Here is an 18,125-nt window from a genome sequence, read left to right as displayed (position 1 = left end):
GCAGTTTACTGGCCTGGCATCAACAAGGATATTGATAGCTACCAATAGGGGGAGCTCTAACGTCAGCAGGTGCTGGATTGACTGTATGAGGGATCAGAGAGTGAACTTCCAAGGGGGGCGGGGCCATTCATTAAAAACTACTGAAGCTAACACAAGATGGATTCTTGATGTTTTATTCAAATAGATGAATAAGAACGTTACATCTCCTGTATTAGCTTCTCTGCATTGGCTTCCTGTGAAATCCAGGATTGAATTTAAAATCCTTCTCCTGACCTACAAAGCTCTAAATGGTCAAGCACCATCATATCTAGAAGAGCTCCTAGTATCTTATTGTCCCACTAGAGCACTGCACTCCCAGAATGCAGAGTTACTTGTGGTACCTAGAGTCTCTAAAAGTAGAATGGGAGCCAGAACCTTCAGCTACCAGGCTCCTGTCCTGTGGAACCAGCTCCCAATCTGCTAAAAGCTTATAGTTAGGGAGTGAGGAGTTGCAGCGTCCGCCTAGCCCGGCCACCTGCTTCTCTTCATAGTCGTCAGATTAATAATATAACAAAAGTAGAGGGAGGCAAGCCAGTACAGCCCGACCCGGCAGAGCGTTCTAGCCCAACAAGGCTCCTCTCCATAAACTGCCGGTCTCTCTTAGTTACGCTGTTATAGTTCTAGACTGCTGGGGGACTTCCTTCCTTCCTTTGACACACTGAGCTGCTCTCTCCTCTCTCTTTCCATTTGTGTGCATCCCGTCCCAGAAATGCTTGCTACTAACCTAACTCTGAGGAGTTTCCTCCCTGGAGTCCTTATGTTTTTTCTACCCAGCATATTTCCTTGGAGTATGTTGGCGTCAAGATCCTGGTTGTAGCTGTCGCCGTGGTCCTGCTGCACTCCCTGCTGAGCTTTGCGGTGCCCTGCAATGTCATGCTGCGTCCTGCTGAACCCTGCTACTTCCTGCTACGTCCATCCATGCTCTGCTGTGCCACGCTACATCCTGTAACGCCCTGCTGCGCCCTGATATGACATGAACTACTTTGACTACAGTTTGAAGTCACTGTTCCATTATTAATGTGACTATTATTGCCACTGTTCATTACATCCCCAACCAGCACCGTCAGACACCGCCTACCAAGAGCCTGGGTCTGTCCGAGGTTTCTTCCTAATGGGGAGTTTTTCCTCGCCACTGTCGCACTGCTTGCTCTTGGGGGAATTATATATAAAATGGCTGTCGATACAAAATTAATTTTAAATCATGAAGCTGATAGTTTTAAAAATAAATGTTGTCTTTTCAGAAGGTTCTAAGTGTTCTAAGCACAAATCCAAAGGGTGAAGAAATCTTCAGAGAGTATGACAAAACTAAAAAGCTGTCAGATGCAACACGCAAACAAATGGTCATTTTGGTCGCAGAAATTAAAGAATCTTATGGGTAAGAAATCATTTAATGGAATGAAAAAAATAAAATCCAACTGTACACAAATGTAATAAATATTTTGTTTTAAAAGGAGGATTCCACCAAGAAGTGTGTGGTACAGTTTTGCACTTGGAATTGTGACCCTTTTTTCATATCTCCAAGATCCTTACTCAAAACATGGATATGTAAATTTGAATGTGTCTTTGTAGTCCGAACATATGTTGTAGTGTTTGTATTAGACTATATTTCTGCCTTATGTTAGGAATGCACAATATTATTAGCACAACCTTAATATCAGCTAATAATAGCTTTAAAATGAAATTTTTTGTCAATAAGACAAGCTGATGAAATTATGCTTCAATTATGCCCTAATACTCAACAAAGTGCTCGATACAATGGTGATGCTATGTCCGTAACCTAAGTTGAAGTATTGTGCATCCCTACTTTATGTTAATAATGTGTGTGCATGCGTTACCAGGAACACTTCTATGATCCTGAGGCCAATTCTGGCTATCTTGCCTGGAGACTCAAGACAGTCCAACACAACAACTATGGCATTCAAGACCTAATTTAGATTTTTGTCCTATCACCAGGGTTCCCACAGTCAAGAAATATCCATAAGAGTTATGAAATTAGAAAATCCAAAGGTTCTGCATTGTTGTGGACCAGAAAGCCATCCCATGCAAGGCTCAGACATCAGTGGCTGCTTTTGATGTACTATTCAAAGCTCACTACGTCTTCAGTCTCTCCTATGATGAAGCGCTTTCTGCATTGTACACTTTCATCCAAACGACAGTGTACAACATCGATGTTGGAAATGCAAAGGAAACCCCACGAATCAAGGAACTGAGAGCATGACTACTGCAAGACCATTAAAAGGGAAACCAGTTCAGAAAGGTTGGAGCACTAATAGAAAATCTGTCTGAGTATGTTCACATGTTTTGTTTGTAAAATGCACCACAAAAATTGTTCAGTCCTTTGTCAACATTTAAAATTTCAGCATGGATTATATCCAGCTAAAACCTTTGTTTGAAATGTGGAGAGCAAGGATGTCCTTCAGCTTTTTGTACATAAAATGGCTTCAGAAAGCACTTGAACACTGTTCATAATGATGAACCAGTCAATACTAACCAGGAAGTGGCCACACAAAAACATTTTGAGTTTGAATTTACAGTGATCAGCCAAAAACCTCTGCTGCACCCATGTTACAGGTTCCTCCTGTTATCACACAGAATGCAATTGAAAGAATGTGCGTTTCAATTGTTGCACACTTGCAAACCTCTGGTATTTCTCAAAGCACTGTCCAAACAATATTTTCTTCAATGGAAGAAGTTATAAGTGATAATGAAACTCAGCGCAAATTCTTTCAGGAAGATGTCATTAACCCAATCACTACTCATTCTTAAATGAAATCAGCTGTTCAAGAAGTGACGCTGTCAGTTAAACCAATCAGACTTGGCCACGAGATTCAAGGGCCAATCACAGCCTTACAACTCTGCTTTAAATCTGTTCGCTCCTTGTGCTGTCAGCTGTCGTTTCAGGCAAAGTGCTCGACCCTCCTCCTCCCCTGCTGCCTCCGGTCGTTGTGTTTCTCCCGGCTGACCGCTCCGTTGCCTCTTCGGTTCGGGGCGTTTCTCAATACCAAGAATGCAAAGTACGGACTTGTGTTCTTGGGGAGAACGTTCTTGCTGGTTGTTCTTGGAAGAATAAACTCGCAAGTTCACAAGCAAAGAAAACGCTGTTAACAGTTTGAGACAATGCGTTCTTCCTGTTATTGCTCAACACCCCCAGCACAGAGGCTACCTGCAAGGCTCCAAAATAACAGCTAGCTATAAAAAACACAACAATATAACCACTTTGTATTAAAACAATATCCGGACAAGAAAACCTCATAATGCTACAACTATTGCAATAATATTGAAAAATAAAACTAATTGAGCTTTAGTTTTATTGTTAACACCCTTTACTTACTCTTTTTAAACTTATTCAAAATAGTGGAACGTGATCCCTATTATTAGTGTATGTTTAAGTCAGTTTAAATTAAAAAAAAAAATATGCATATGCACTGGTGTGTCCTATGAGTTCCCATTAGTATTATTTGGAATTATCATTTCTATATTACTGTAGTGCACTGTATATGCCCAGGGAGATGGAAATTAGAAATTCAAATTATAAAGGTTGGTGTCTCCCCTTTAGTCTACATAACATGTCATAGCATGTTACCACTTTATGTACAACTGTTCATTTATCATACAGACTGAAACTCAACTTCTAATAAATCAGAAAACAAATACACCAAAAATATGAACTAAATACAAAATATCATGTAGGCTATAGCCTATGGCATAATTTAAACAAGTCTCCCGAAAAGAAACGGGTATATCTCATAGACTAATACAGTCTATGGTAGGCCTATATCTCTCCTCTGCCTGCTGTGTGTGTGTGTGTGTGTGTGTGTGTGTGTGTGTGTGTGTGTGTGTGTGTGCGTGTGTGTGTGCTTGTTGAGTTTAACTCCAAAAAGACAGTTAACACAGGTTTGCGTTAATCTTATGATGGGCATGTGTTGTGATATTTAAACAAACGATCTGTCAACGATCTGTCCGAGCGCTGAGCTAGTGGCCCCGGCAGGTGCAAGCTGGTGGCCGCGTCAATTTATGGAGCTCCGAAAACTTTGGAGCAAATTGTCAATTCGGCAAAGATTTTCGCAAGACTGCCTATATTTGAAATCTAAACCTTTCATTTCTCACCTAAAATGTTCTCAGAAGTGAATTTAATGATGAATAAGATGGCGAAAATTGTTAAAATTGTCCCGTTTTTGGGTTGTCTATGTACTGGAAATCCAACCATCATTGAATGCCGAAATGAATGTTGGAATACAGGTACTGCAAAGTTCATACAAGTTACCAACTGATGTATCCTCGGTAAATGGGCGTGTCAAGAATACATCCGGGAATTTTAACTGTTCTTGGCGAAATGGGAACTTGTGTATTGGGACAGTAATTTCGCGACACAAGATGCCGTTTCACAGGGACACAAGAACACAAGTCAATAGAAGAACACATATTGGGAAACGCCCTCGGTCTCTGGTCTCTTCGCCGCCGCCACCAGTGTCTGGACTCCAATCTCCAAAAGACTTTGTTCATTCAATATCATACAGTTGTACAATAAATATCTTTGCATATCTGCAAATGAAGTCTCTCCTGATTGAATTCATGGTCAAGCACGAGAAGCAGTTCTCCAAACATTTTCTTCTGAAACCAAAGAGTCAGAAAATCACAAGAAAATAGAGCACAAGTTTAAATCAATTAGGTAATCCTTTTTCAACATTTAACACAGATAGGAAGAGGCAAAAAGAGTTTGTCCTTGGTGTGAGAATGGATACACGTACAGATAGAACTACAGGTGCCTAGGCAAATTCCTGTCAGACAAGTACACGTTTGTCCCCAATTTAGGTACATTGAAATCCATTTTCAAAAACAGTGAAATCAGAGAGTGCTTCTTACAAGAGAAACACTGCAAAAATGGGATATACAAAGATATTAATGATGGGTTATATTATCAAAACCATCCTCTTTTCTCAAAACAGAGGCCTGCTCTACAGATTTTGCTTCATTATGATGATTTTGAAATGGCTAACCTTTTAGGTTCTAAGAAGGGGATCCACAAACTTGGTTGTGTTTATTTTACACCAAACAATCTCCCACTTAAGGTAAACTCTGTACTCATGAATGTGCATCTGGCAACTCTTTTCTATCCACAAGATTTAAAAACCTATGGTTTCGAAGAAACACTAAAGTCTATAATTGACGATTTGAACATTTTAGAAACAAAAGGAATTCAACTTCCATTTATTAAAGAACCATTGTTTTGCTCTATAATTCAAGTCACAGGAGATAATCTTGCTTTAAATGGATTGCTTGGTTTTGTTGAATCTTTCAGTGCAGCACAATGTTGTAGGTTCTGTCTGACAAATAAGGAAGAAATTCAGTCTGAATTTACTGAGGATAACCCTGGACTAATTCTACGGTCCAAAGAGCTTCATACTGAACATTGCAAGTGAAGATCCTTCTCTACCTGCTGTTTATGGTGTTAAAAAACCTTGTGTATTACAATATTTTCACAGCACTGACAATTTCGCTGTGGATATCATGCATGATTTGTTAGAGGGTATCGTGCAGTATGAGTTAAAGCTATTTTTTCAGTACCTGATAAAAAAATGGATACATATCTTTGAACACATTGTCAGACAGGATATACAGTTTTAATTATGGTCATCTGGAACGTAAAAACAAACCAAGTGGCTTAAAAATGGATGACAACAGCAAGTACTTAGGTTTAAACGCCATTCAGTCATGGTGTATTCTCTGAAATACCCCTCTTTGGTGATGTGGTCGAAAGAAACAACAATCACTGGAACTTAGTTCTCCTCTTGAAACAAATTGTCAATATAGTATTCTCCCCTGTCCTTACTGATGGCATGATATGTTACCTAAAACATTTGATTTGTGACCACCATAAGATGTTCAAAACATTGTTCCCTGATAAGAAACTGATTCCCAAACACCATTTAATGATTCATTATCCACAGTGTATCAAAAGAATTGGCCCTCTTATACACATGTGGTGTATGTGATTTGAAGCAAAACACAATTTATTTAAGAAGTCTTAAAAATTTTAAAAATCTTACAAAATCTCTTTTAATTATTTAAATTATTATTTTAAGTGGTTACAGATTGGTCTTTTGAAAAGGAAGGTGGAGAATTACTCAGTCAAACATTACATTTAGATCCATGTTCAGATGTTTCAACTGCAAATTGGGTCAGAAATTATGGCACAGAGTACCAGATTGATTTGTTTGTATGCACTGGAACATCCAATGACCTACCTGTATTCAACAAAATCTGTAATATAATATTACATAAATGGTGTGCTTTAATTATATCAACTACTGTTGATACATTTTATTTTTATGAACACTTTCATGCATACTGTATACGGGAACAAAGTAATGGACATGCTTTGATTTTTGTTGACCAGTTAACTGACTTTAGACCATTTCAGAAGCAATACTCTAATGAGAGTGAAAGGACATGTTCCATATTGTAATTTCAGTTTTTTGTGGTGCAAGTATTTAAATAAATGTTTATTTGTAAAACACAAGATATGTCCACCTTTATTTCAGCAAACTTTAATTTAAATATAATTTCCAGGAGGAGCTGTATTTACACCTTTTAAGTGTTATGGGGTTAACACTTGTATAGTCAACAAATGATCCTCTGAGAGAGTGAATGTCTAACACTACATAACAGTGTTGAGAAAAACTAACACTGGTTGGTGTTAAGAAGTGTTAAATATTAACTCCAAAAAGAGTCAAAAATGACACCAAAGCAGTGTTAAAGTACCAACACTCCAAAAAGAGTTAATTTAACACTTGTGGCGTGGACCCATATAGACACTTTAAAAGTGTTGAAATTAAATCTGACAGTGTTAATTTGGGTATGCTAATTTTGCTGTAATGAGTCATGTTATGTTTGTTCACTATTTCCTCACTCACAGAAACAAGCTACTCCAGTAAAACCACAACCATTGAACTTTACGGAAGCTATCTGTGCTCTGACAGCACTTAAAGATGTCAGAAACAAGGGGTTTTATTCTGCCTCTTCTCAACCGTCACCCTGTGATGGTTTTGCTAATCGCACTGTGCGTGCTCCCTATGGTACTATGTTTACTACCAAGAATGGAAAAGTATCTGATAGTATAGGACAATTTCATCACAGCCTTATGAAAAATTTGACACATGCACTATGCATTGAACGACCTCGCCGTACAGGTTTGCAGTACTTGGGTATAACCACGGGTTGTCAACGGACTCTGAACTGTACATGCGCAACGGTGAATTTATTGTGAAATTATTATTATTGTTCCACTAATCAGGAGAATGATTTTTATGACAAATATGATTCAATATCAGGCACTGCAGAACACTGAGTCCTCTGACTTGTTTCGTCTTTCCAAGTATGATGATAATGTCTTGGACACAGCCTCCGATACTGTGTAAAAATGATTTATTTTGTTTTTGTAGCGCCTCTCTAGCGGGGCTGGCTATAGTGAGAGGTGGCTAACCGGAGTTCTTTAAAACTTCTATCCAATTACTCTAATAAGTGGGGTTTCACTTAGTGATGCACCGATGTGAAAATTGTGGCCGATACCAATAACCGATATTAATATTGCTGTTATGGCCGATACAATATTTACCGATGTCAATATCTCTGTATAGAACACATTTTTTATGATAATCAAATAAGGAACTATTTTCCAAAAGGCATTTTTTTTACTTTTGTGATTTATTTTCAGAAATCACTGATATTGGGCACCTTTACCTGTGTGCAAAATATGACTGTCATTCAGAATTACTTTTAGCCTTTAAGCAACTCAACTTTTAAACCAAAAAATACTCTTTTCTTAATTAACTTAAAATATCAAAATAGTCACTAACCACAACTGTTCAAAAATAGGTTAGTAATTAAATGTATCTTGCAAAAACCACTTTTCAGATCAAAAATGCATTCACATTCAAAACATAAGGGCCCAAGAAAATAAAATAGCCGGCAATAACCTAGCCTAATTTGAAATACCCTTCCAATGTCCGAATGATGCAGGCTTGTATGTAGCTCGGGTACGTTGTATCCTTTAAGAATGGCGGCTCCAACACGCAGGCCAAAACAGAAAGAGTACCTGTACTTAATGGGAATGTAGCTTCACACACGCAGGATGAAAGGCGACAACCGCAGGAGGTATGACGAGAAGATCCACGATGAAGAGAAAAATGGTTGAAAAGAAGATTCACAGGGTTGACGAAAAAACTAACAGCTGACGATCCCGGCAAAGTCCACACTCGGTAACGCTATCCGGCTCCGTCAGGGTCTTTGTCCGCCGTCCGTATCGCAGTTCCACACCAAGGGGGTAAGCTTCGCTTCAGAACTCGAGCCATCATGGCGCCATTTTGTTGCTAACTGGCCATCACCTCCTGTTAGCATTCCGCTGACCGCCATTTTTTTTTACGTCACTTGACTGCGAATAACTTTACATCTGAAGCGTTTAAAGACTCTATTTGTCCGTTGTTTAGTTCCAAAGAAACACGACAATGTATAAAAGGCTCCATTACCTTGTACCTCACGAAATGGTTCCGTAGCAGACGTTTTTGTAAAAATAAGCTAACGATTGTGTCATAACCAAGTGACTTACTGTCGCATAGTAGAGGAATTACCGTATAGTACAGGAGAAGCTCGCAGGCAGTTTCGACTTACATGAGATGTTTAGGTTTAATTACTAATGTTAACTAGCATGTTAGTGATCAATAATTAGCCTGTGCCCATGTTATCTCCTTACATACACCTACAGTCTCCGTATCTGTAAGATTGGGAATGATTGAGATTTCTCTCGGCACAGCTACCAGAAGACTTACAACTTTCAGACACGTTGCTCACGTCACATTGTCTCAGTTGGAGGCTGCGCAGTAAAGCTGGCCATCACCGGAAAAGTGCTTCTAATAGCCTTCACTGGTCTCCGTCCAGAGCAACGGGGTCTATTGGTCCATTATATACTGTCTATGTTCCACACAGGCTTACACTAGTCCAGGCCGCTAGCCGCTAGCTTGTTAGCAAAGTCCATAGGAAAGCATTAGCCACTTAGCCGGCAGCTAACTTAAACTTCTTTCGGTCTTCTTGTGCTGAGAAGTTCACTCAAACAGACAGAATTATCACCGTTAACGTTTCGTATAAGAGTCCTGGTTTAACACTCTCACTAAACTGGTGCATTAACATTAACCTCTAGTATCATTCAGCAGACAACACGCTTCTCCCATACTCGTTTCTTCTCTCTCCCTCTCTGTTTTCATCTACGTCTTTCTTGCTCTACTCACTTCCTGTTACTTTGAACTCAAATGTGATTGGCTCATTCACAAAACTGTCACAAATGAAATAAATTCACAAAACATTAGTGTAACTCTTTCTTCCTATTCTTACAGGCATTTTCAAAGCATTTTCACATACATTATTACAAAACAAATATTTAACCTTTTAAAAGCTATATTCAGTAGAACATGAACATTACCCAATATGCATTTCTCTCTGTGGGCAAATAACTTCATTGCTGATCAATAAATCTTAACTTTTTTAACCTTAACTTATATTTATTAAACCATGAGGTTATTTATTTAGGCTGGTATATTTTATAAAAATGAATACATTTCAACAGGGTTACATTTTATTTTTTACTTAGATGTGATGCTTGCTTTTATTAAGAATGTTTTTTTGTACCTTTTCAAAAACATTTAAGTGATATATATCCATATGTTTTAATGTTAAAAGTAATTTTGTTTATGTGATTATTTTTGGTAATCAAAAGATTGAAATGTAATGGCAAAATTTTATTTTAACGTGATTGTTTTTATATTAAACTTGATTTCCTTTATATTCCTACATTTTGTGTCAAAGTGGAAAAGCTGAAATCGTAAACCTTGGTGCCATTTGAACATGTTTTTGTTACAGGACCTCCGTCTCTCCTTCTGTTTTAGTTTTAGCAGATAAGGGTGAAGTAGGCCATAAACAAGTGTGAACTGTGTCTCTTAAGACGCATTCTTCCTATCCCTGGCAGCTGAGCAAAGGGAAGGTTGCAATTTACTTGACTGTTTTTTTTAACTGTTGGCCTGCTAAAAATATTTTGAAGAGGGGAGGATCTAACTCGGTTTCTACTATATAAGATTACTATATAAGAAGACTCTTTCAGATTGTGCCGTGGTACCTGTGAAATTGTTTTCCTATACTTGCAAGTATAATAAATACTCAACGACCAAACTTTGGTTTTATTCTCAAATAGTCTTTATTTGTTTCATCTTGTGTTTTTTGACACATACTCCTGATGCTACAAGAAAACTTCTACTACAGAAACCATCAGTATGTTTATTAGGTTAATTTAGCAGTCTGTGATGATTTGGTACAAGTGAAATTCACCTATTAAAAAGAAAGCGGTCAAATGTTGCAATTGTCATTTCCAGTAAGTGCATAAAGGCTGTAGCCTCGTGAGACCGTCCTGATCTCGCGAGCTCCAGTTTTCCACTCGCAGATCAGTCTGACATCTTGAGGCAGAGAAAATTTGGAGCCGTTAGCCAAACGACCGGGCCAATCAGCGTTGGTTTTGAGGTGGGTTAGGTGGTGATAGACAGATGGTTTATCCAATCAGCTAACCAGTATTTTCAGACAGCGGTAGCCCTAATTCTGTTAGCCGCTCGCTAATGCTTTTTATCTCTTGGATCCTTCTTTTGGAATATGGTCCGGGAACCTGAAAGGGTGCCTTTTATTCCTAAATTCTCGTTACGCAAATGGCAAATCTCCTTTACCGACATGTTGCTTGCATGCTGAGCTAACGAGCTATGTTTTGCCTGCAGCAGCAGGGGCGGGCTTGTGGTTGTATTTTCATACGCTTCGTGGATCTGATTGGTTAATTTGGCCCGTCTATCACCAACCTAGGTGATAAACAGATGGTTCATCCAATCAGCTAACCAGTATTTCCGCCCCTTCCCAAAAGTTCTCCAACGGAAAGTTCCCAGATGGATATGCCGAGCAAATGCGAAGCAATCCATCTGGCGGAGTCAGGTTATAAAGGCTGTGTGCAATTTTCGAAATTCACGCACTATGCAAGTGCATGGGTATACATTACTACAAGGAAGTGCACTAACACTAAGTATCCAAATTGAGACGTCAATACTTGAAAATGAAATCTCATATGAGAGGGGTTTTCTTAATCAGTTTAATCAGTTCAGTTTCGGCATTCACACATTCACATGAAGTTGCCTATCACGCCAGGTAGGCCAACCTAATACAATGCAGTTAAAGATGGAGTCAGAGTATCTGTTCTTTGTGAACAATTATTTATTGATGTGAGAACAATAAAACAACGAAAAAAGAAGTCTTTGGCGAATTGACAGCATTGTGACGCCATCGAATTCCCGTCGTGACATCATCTTATTTTAAAAAGGGGCTCGAGAAGCCGTGAGTATTGTACGAAATCCCCCTGATCGAGTCTAGACAGGAGACAGGAGAACACAAAATAGTCCTCTGGCTGAACTCACGCTGATCTAGATTTATTTAGATTTATGAAAGCTCTGCCTGCAGCAGGTCATAGTGACACGTCAATACATCACATAACATGAATACTGGGCTTTCAAAAGAATATTCATCCAACATTTTACTGTGTATTGATAATTAACAGCTACATTTGATTTTGTGCCTGTTTTTTCTCTCTTATTCAGTTCATTTAAAGCGAGAGTTCAGTATTTTTCAACCATGACCATAATTTCCCATGTTTTTATGTCTGACTAATTGGAGCAACAATTTTTGAAATTGGTCCAGTATTGAGCAAGAGTGTTCCAATTTCAAAAAATGTTGTTCCCATTAATCACAACAATATAGGAAAATGGATCCAGGCTAAAAAATACTTATGTTTTGATCTAACAAAAGTTTTTTGTTAATGCTTGATGGTTTTGCAAAACAGGTTTCAGGAATTATAGGTTGCTTTATTACTGGAAGAGGCTCAATAACATGACTCAGCATCTAAGTTAAGAACATAGTGAAAGCACGTGGATGAATCACACTCAGACCTGATGTAATGACAGCTGGATACTAAGGATCATTTCTTCGTAGAGTAACTCATACAGTTTCCGGTTTTCTTTGCATGTGCCCGCTGATTTACACAATTTTCTTTGAGTTTAACACAAAACTGTTAGGTGCATTGGTTGGTTCACCACTGAAATATCTCAGATATTTGGTGGATTGAAATAATCTTTGGACAGACCTTCATGTTCCCCAGACGATAATTCCTAATGATTTTGATGATCCTGACTTTAATTTTGGTACCAGCATTGAATTTTATCATAGAAGTTCATGTCCCACTCAGAGTTACATTTTTAAACTTTGGGAATCCCTTTAGTTTCATGCAAAACAAGTGACATTTCCGTCAGCTTAAGCTGTACACTGCTCCGCGTCATGCCTTACAATGCCTTATATGCCTTATTGTGTACATGCAAGTTTGCATACCTATATAACAAATTGGAAAAAACAAAATTAAAGACCTTGGTGCAAATTAAAGAAAAGTTAGTCCTGAATCATTATTTACATCTTGTTAATCTCGAGATCTTATGTTGCATAGTTGGGAGCTGCCATTCTTGAAATTGGCGGATAAAAAATACAAGATTATATAAAAGAATATGTGAGCTGTGGGGTTTTGTTAAGGCAAAAAATGAGTTGTGGTATCTTTTCAAACTATGATGCTAAAAGAGAGTTCATTTTCCAAATGTTTCCAAAACACGTTAACATATTATTCTAAAAGTTCAGTCAAGTTGGTTGTCTAAATTTTCAAACTCTTTTTGTTTTGTTTGAAAATAAATGAACATAATTCTAGATCTGGCTAGTCTAACTCAGCAGATTTGTGGGATTACAGTATTGCTGGGATAAAGCCTGACATCTCTCATGCGACGGATGTTGCTATCTCCGCTATAGGGGCTTAGCGGCGCCTAGGACAGTTGTGATTGATTTAAAGAAAAGCAAACAAACCAGAGTACTTCTCACCCTATCCCAGAACATTAAAAAAAATACATACACATACATATTATTCTTATCTCAGGTGATCATCTAGGCTACATTTTATTTTTTCACAAACACTCACGTTTATTAACCTGAGCAACTAATTTTTCACTTGTCGTCTGCTGCTGGAATTATGTCAGTGTGTGTTAGCATGTAGAACAATTATTGTGGTATGCAGCTGAGAGCCAAACAGTCAATTCCTGTACGAGAATGTTCTCAGGTGCATTCTGTAGAATAACAAGATGAAACAGAGGAACCAGAAATGCCAGAAGGAGTGATGCAAGGTAGTGCATCTGCGAGGGTAGGAGCTTAACAGTAATTCAGGGAGTAACTAGACATCATGACTAATTCACCTGCAAACAAAGAGTGACTGAGGAGTATTTAAACATCATCACTGCATCCTGTACTATATTCACAATCTGATGAGGACGATCAGGACGCTCGACATGACAACCCAAACAAGTAAGACGATGCTGATATTAGACTACTGCAACAAGAAATCAGAATGATACACTGTGGGACTGCTCCAGTGACTTTAATTAACATCATTTTGTGAATTTAAAATATTTTGACGACTTTTTTTTTTTTAAGTTAAGTTTTAAGTTTAAGTAATATATTGTGTTCTTTTTCTTCAGTAACAAACATGGCGCTTGATGTGCCGTTTAAGGAGCAGTTCAAGTGTTGCATCTGTCTGGACATCTACACCAAGCCTGCCTCCATCCCTTGTGGACACACCTTTTGCCTGGACTGCATCGACAGCTTCTGGGACACTAAGACCAAGGCTGAGTGTCCACTGTGCAAAGATACATTCAGAAAGCGTCCACAACTCAGGATCAACCAAGGATATGAACAAATCATTGATTTCTATATAAGGTTGGTTTCTTTTTTTCTTTTTACTTTTCAGGCATCCTGCTTCTTTCAGATGCGTGGAGACCATGTAAAAAAGCAAAATATTTGAATTTAATTGAGATTTAACATAATTTAATTTGAATCAAAAGGTCTCAGGAGGAGAATGTTGATGGTGTGGTAAGCAGGAAAACTTCCCTAATCCCACTTATGGAGCCTGAAGAGATTCCCTGTGACATCTGCCATGGAGACAAGTCACAATCAGTCAAGTCTCCATCAGTCAAGTCTCCATCAGTCAAGTCGTGCCTCGTGTGCCAGGCGTCTTATTGTGAACTTCACCTCACACCACACCTGAGGGATCCAGCGCTGCACAGACACCAACTTACTGATCCGGCCACCTTCGCCACCAGTCACCTCTGCAGAAAGCACCACAAGCCGCTGACAATGTTCTGCAAGAAGGACCAGAAGCCTGTTTGTGGTCAATGCACAGAGAGGGAACACAAACACCACAAGACCGTCCCCATGGAGGAGGAGAACAAGAGGGTCAAGGTGAGGAAATGTTATTGTCTTCCATTAAACTCTGCTTTCCTCCTTTTGTGCAAATATAGAAATATGTTTCTGTATTTTTTAAGTGAGAGAATTACCTCAAGCAACATAATTCCCCTTTAAGACTTTAGATATTTCCTTCAGCTGCTTCTTGTGCAGCATTATATAATTTTTTTTTAATCTTTTTTGTACCTTTTGCAGATTAATTTGAGGGAGACGATATCCAGCATTCAACCGATGATCATCACCAGACTGAAAAAAGTGAATGAAATAAAAAATTCAGTGCCTCTGAGCAAAGTAAGTTATTGTTTGGATGGATGTTCAAAAAAAGCTAACTGGCCAAGTTTGCCTGTTGTTATCTGTAAATTAAATTCATTAATTATATGTTTCTATCGTTGCAATCATCAGCAAATCACAGAGAGGGAGATAGAGAGCAGCGCTCAGATCTGCAGCATGCTGATAAGCGCCATCGAGAGACAGCATGCCGGGCTGGTCGAGGAGCTGGAGAAGAGGCAGCAAGAAGCTGAGAGGAGATCCGAGGAGCTGTTCCAGGAGCTGGAGGAGGAACTCAATGATCTGCAGATGAGGAGCAGTGAGCTGCAGCACCTGGAGCACACTCAGAACCCTGTTCACCTCGTACAGGTTAGATACCTCCACTGCATTTATACTGATCTGAATCAGCATTTTAAGAACTGTACTCATGAGAAACCTGTGCATCCTTCCCCATCTTTAGAGTTTCCCGTCTCTAAGGCGACTCCCTCAAACTAGAGAGTGGTCTGAGGTCGCAGTCCACTCAGATAACTGCATGGGGGTGGTGATGAGAGCTGTCTCCAAGCTTGGGGACATCTACCAGGAACTTGCCAACAAACTGTCCGCAGAAGGTCGGTACAACTTTTGGCAGAAAATGATTATCTACGTCCCAAAATTACTAAAGATTGTTGTGAAGATCAGTGCATAAAAATCACCTTTTACTTCTACCTTTTTGCAGAAGCAGACAAGATGGCTCAATATGCAGGTATGTTCACAATCACACATCCACTGCTTATTTCTATAAACTAGTTTAACCTTGGTTAGTTCCCCTTTTTATTACCTGACTCATCGTTTTTTTTCTTCGTTTCTGCAGTCAATGTCACTCTGGATCCTGAGACTGCTTCAGGCTGGCTGGTCCTGTCTCCAGACAGAAAGAAGGTATTGTCTGACTTTTGATCATTACATGTGTAAAGAAAACAGTCCTTCTAGGAAACTAGTAGTTCTTCAGAGTAGATTGGATTTTTCACATTTAGAGTGTGTAAAGACTGAATTTTTCAGAAATTGGTTGAGCTCTTGCACTAAAAAACATCCCCTGCTGTGGGACATTTTATTGTAATAGAGGAGGAAATTATGACACATTGTCACATGAAAATTGGAAAGGGTTGGGTACTGAGAATCCATTTCAAAGGGGATAAGATAAAATAAAACTAAAATTCTCTGAATGGGAAAATGATAAGGTTATTAATTCCTGCTAATGAGGCTAATGTTTAGTAAGATGAAGATAATGATGATGATGATAATAATGAATATATTAATTAACAGGTGAGCGTCAGCAGCAAGAAGAACAATTCTCCACTCCCACACAGTCCTCAGCGCTTTGACTCCTGCGTCTGTGTTTTGGGGAAACAAAGCTTTGCATCTGGAAGACGCTACTGGGTTGTTGAGGTGAGAAGCTCAGAAACAAGAAAACACACTTTAAGCTAGCTCTGTATTTAAACAAATCCAGTTGAATGTGTCCTGCCACCACAGATGTACACGAGCGGCTTTTACAATTGAAAAACTACCAATTTCCGATTAAGACCAGCAGTATAAGAAATTCAATTTTTACATTTTTTGTCTAAAATAGAATTGGGAATTTCTGACCCAAATGTGACTCTGTACTTGGCTTTGATTGTTTTAGTGTTTCCCCAAATTGGTAATTTTTCACCTTTAACATCAATAGGAGTCAACCAATTTATATCAGTTTCAACACCACACATTTATTGTATTTCAAGCTCTTCTTTACTGTATTTTACAGTTAAAGTAAAATTACCAACGTGACATTATTTGACACAATATTGTACAAATCACACAATACACTAGATATATTACAACCTTTACTTCCAGCAAGTTCTACATGTAGTAAATTCTAACACAGCCGACCTAAAGAGAATCACAGCACTTAAACTACAGATAAAGGAATCATGCATGTCTGACACTATTCTGGACATTGTGTTTCAGGTTGGGGATAAAACAGACTGGGATCTTGGCGTGGCCAGGGAGTCCATCAACAGGAAGGGGGTCATCAGGGTGCGTCCCGACAACGGTTACTGGGCGATCTGCCGGAGGAAAGGTAGCAGTCTCAGTGCCTGTGCCGGTCCCACCGTCACCCTCCACCTCCAGGAAACCCCCAAGAAGGTGGGCGTGTTCCTGGACTACGAGGAAGGGTCGGTGTCCTTCTACGACGCAGAAGCAAAGACCCACATTTACACTTACAGCGGGTGTGACTTCACTGAGCTCCTCTACCCGTACTTTAACCCCTGTGTTCAAAGAGATGGGAAGAACACCGCCCCGCTGATTATCTGTCCTGTTGATGGAGGAGTCAGGGAAGGACGGGACATAACCACTGAGTCAGCTGTATGATGTGTCATAAGAAAGGATGATGCTAACTGATGTAAAAAAAAATTAAGTTTATATATTTATATTATATTAGGCCTATATTTTTTGTACTGCAATAATATTTGACCACTGGCCTGCAACAGGCAAACATCCATGAGTAAAAGTTTTTATTTTATTATTCAAAATAATCTTTACAAAATGATTTTGCACTTGTACATAAATGTTAATAAAATGTGTTAAATGTTGATTGCACTGCAAAATGTCATTCCATAGCCTAAATGGGCAATGGATAACTTAAAATTGTGAAACTGAAAATTAAAGTTATGTATTGAAGATAAAAAAACTGTGAGATTGAGTAATTTACTTTTATTTGCATTGTTAGTATTATTACAGTTTTGTTATTTTTTTTTTATTTTTCGTTTTTGTTTTTAAAAAGCCTCCTGTAGACTGGTGTTTAAAATTAGCATGTGTGCTAAAACAACCAAGAAATGCATCTGGTTTTTAATCTATTTATTGCCTTTTACAACCCAGTGCATCTCTACTTTACTTACCCTTGTTAATGTTGACTTAGGGTGAAATTGACCTGTTTTCTATTTTTTTTTTAGATCCGAAAATATGGAAGTAGAAATAAGCGCTGAAAATGTAAAGAATAAAAATTTTACAATTTAAAATGTTAGAAAAAGCAAAATCAAACTGTGAAAAAAAGACGTCAAAGACACCAAAAAAAATTTGTTTTTTTTTTAAGATTGGCGGGAAGACCGCACAAGGGCACAAGAAAGAAAACCACAACTAAAAGCTAACCTAGCGGGTAACAAATATCCCTGTCTTCTTTTCCCTATGTGTTGCGTTCAACGTGAGGATGAGACCAACTAGCCGGGAGAGAACTACTTTGAGAGGGGTTTGTTTTCTGTCTGACCTACGTAGTTGTTTTGTTCACGTCTGAAGACGGGCCTGTCCTGGCCGAGTCCGCGTTCTATCTTGTACGTCAGGTTTCAAAAGGTGTATTTACAAAAGTTTGTATTGTTGTAAAACAAGAAGGGCAGTCTTTTTCTGTCTTTCTTTCAGTA

The 18,125-nt window shown here is 38.7% G+C and overlaps 1 protein-coding gene across 1 annotated transcript in view; it reads right to left on the bottom strand.

Annotated features, from left to right (window-relative positions):
* Window positions 1–18,125, bottom strand: part of LOC114545371 (E3 ubiquitin-protein ligase TRIM47-like) — a 50,054-nt gene that overhangs the window by 10,587 nt on the left and 21,342 nt on the right. The gene's annotated exons all lie outside the window — the stretch shown is intronic.

This window comes from Perca flavescens, chromosome 19, assembly GCF_004354835.1.
Source record: "Perca flavescens isolate YP-PL-M2 chromosome 19, PFLA_1.0, whole genome shotgun sequence".
NCBI lineage: Eukaryota > Metazoa > Chordata > Actinopteri > Perciformes > Percidae > Perca > Perca flavescens.
The sequence above is the reverse complement of the archived record's forward strand: the minus strand, read 5'-3'. Positions and strand labels throughout refer to the sequence as shown.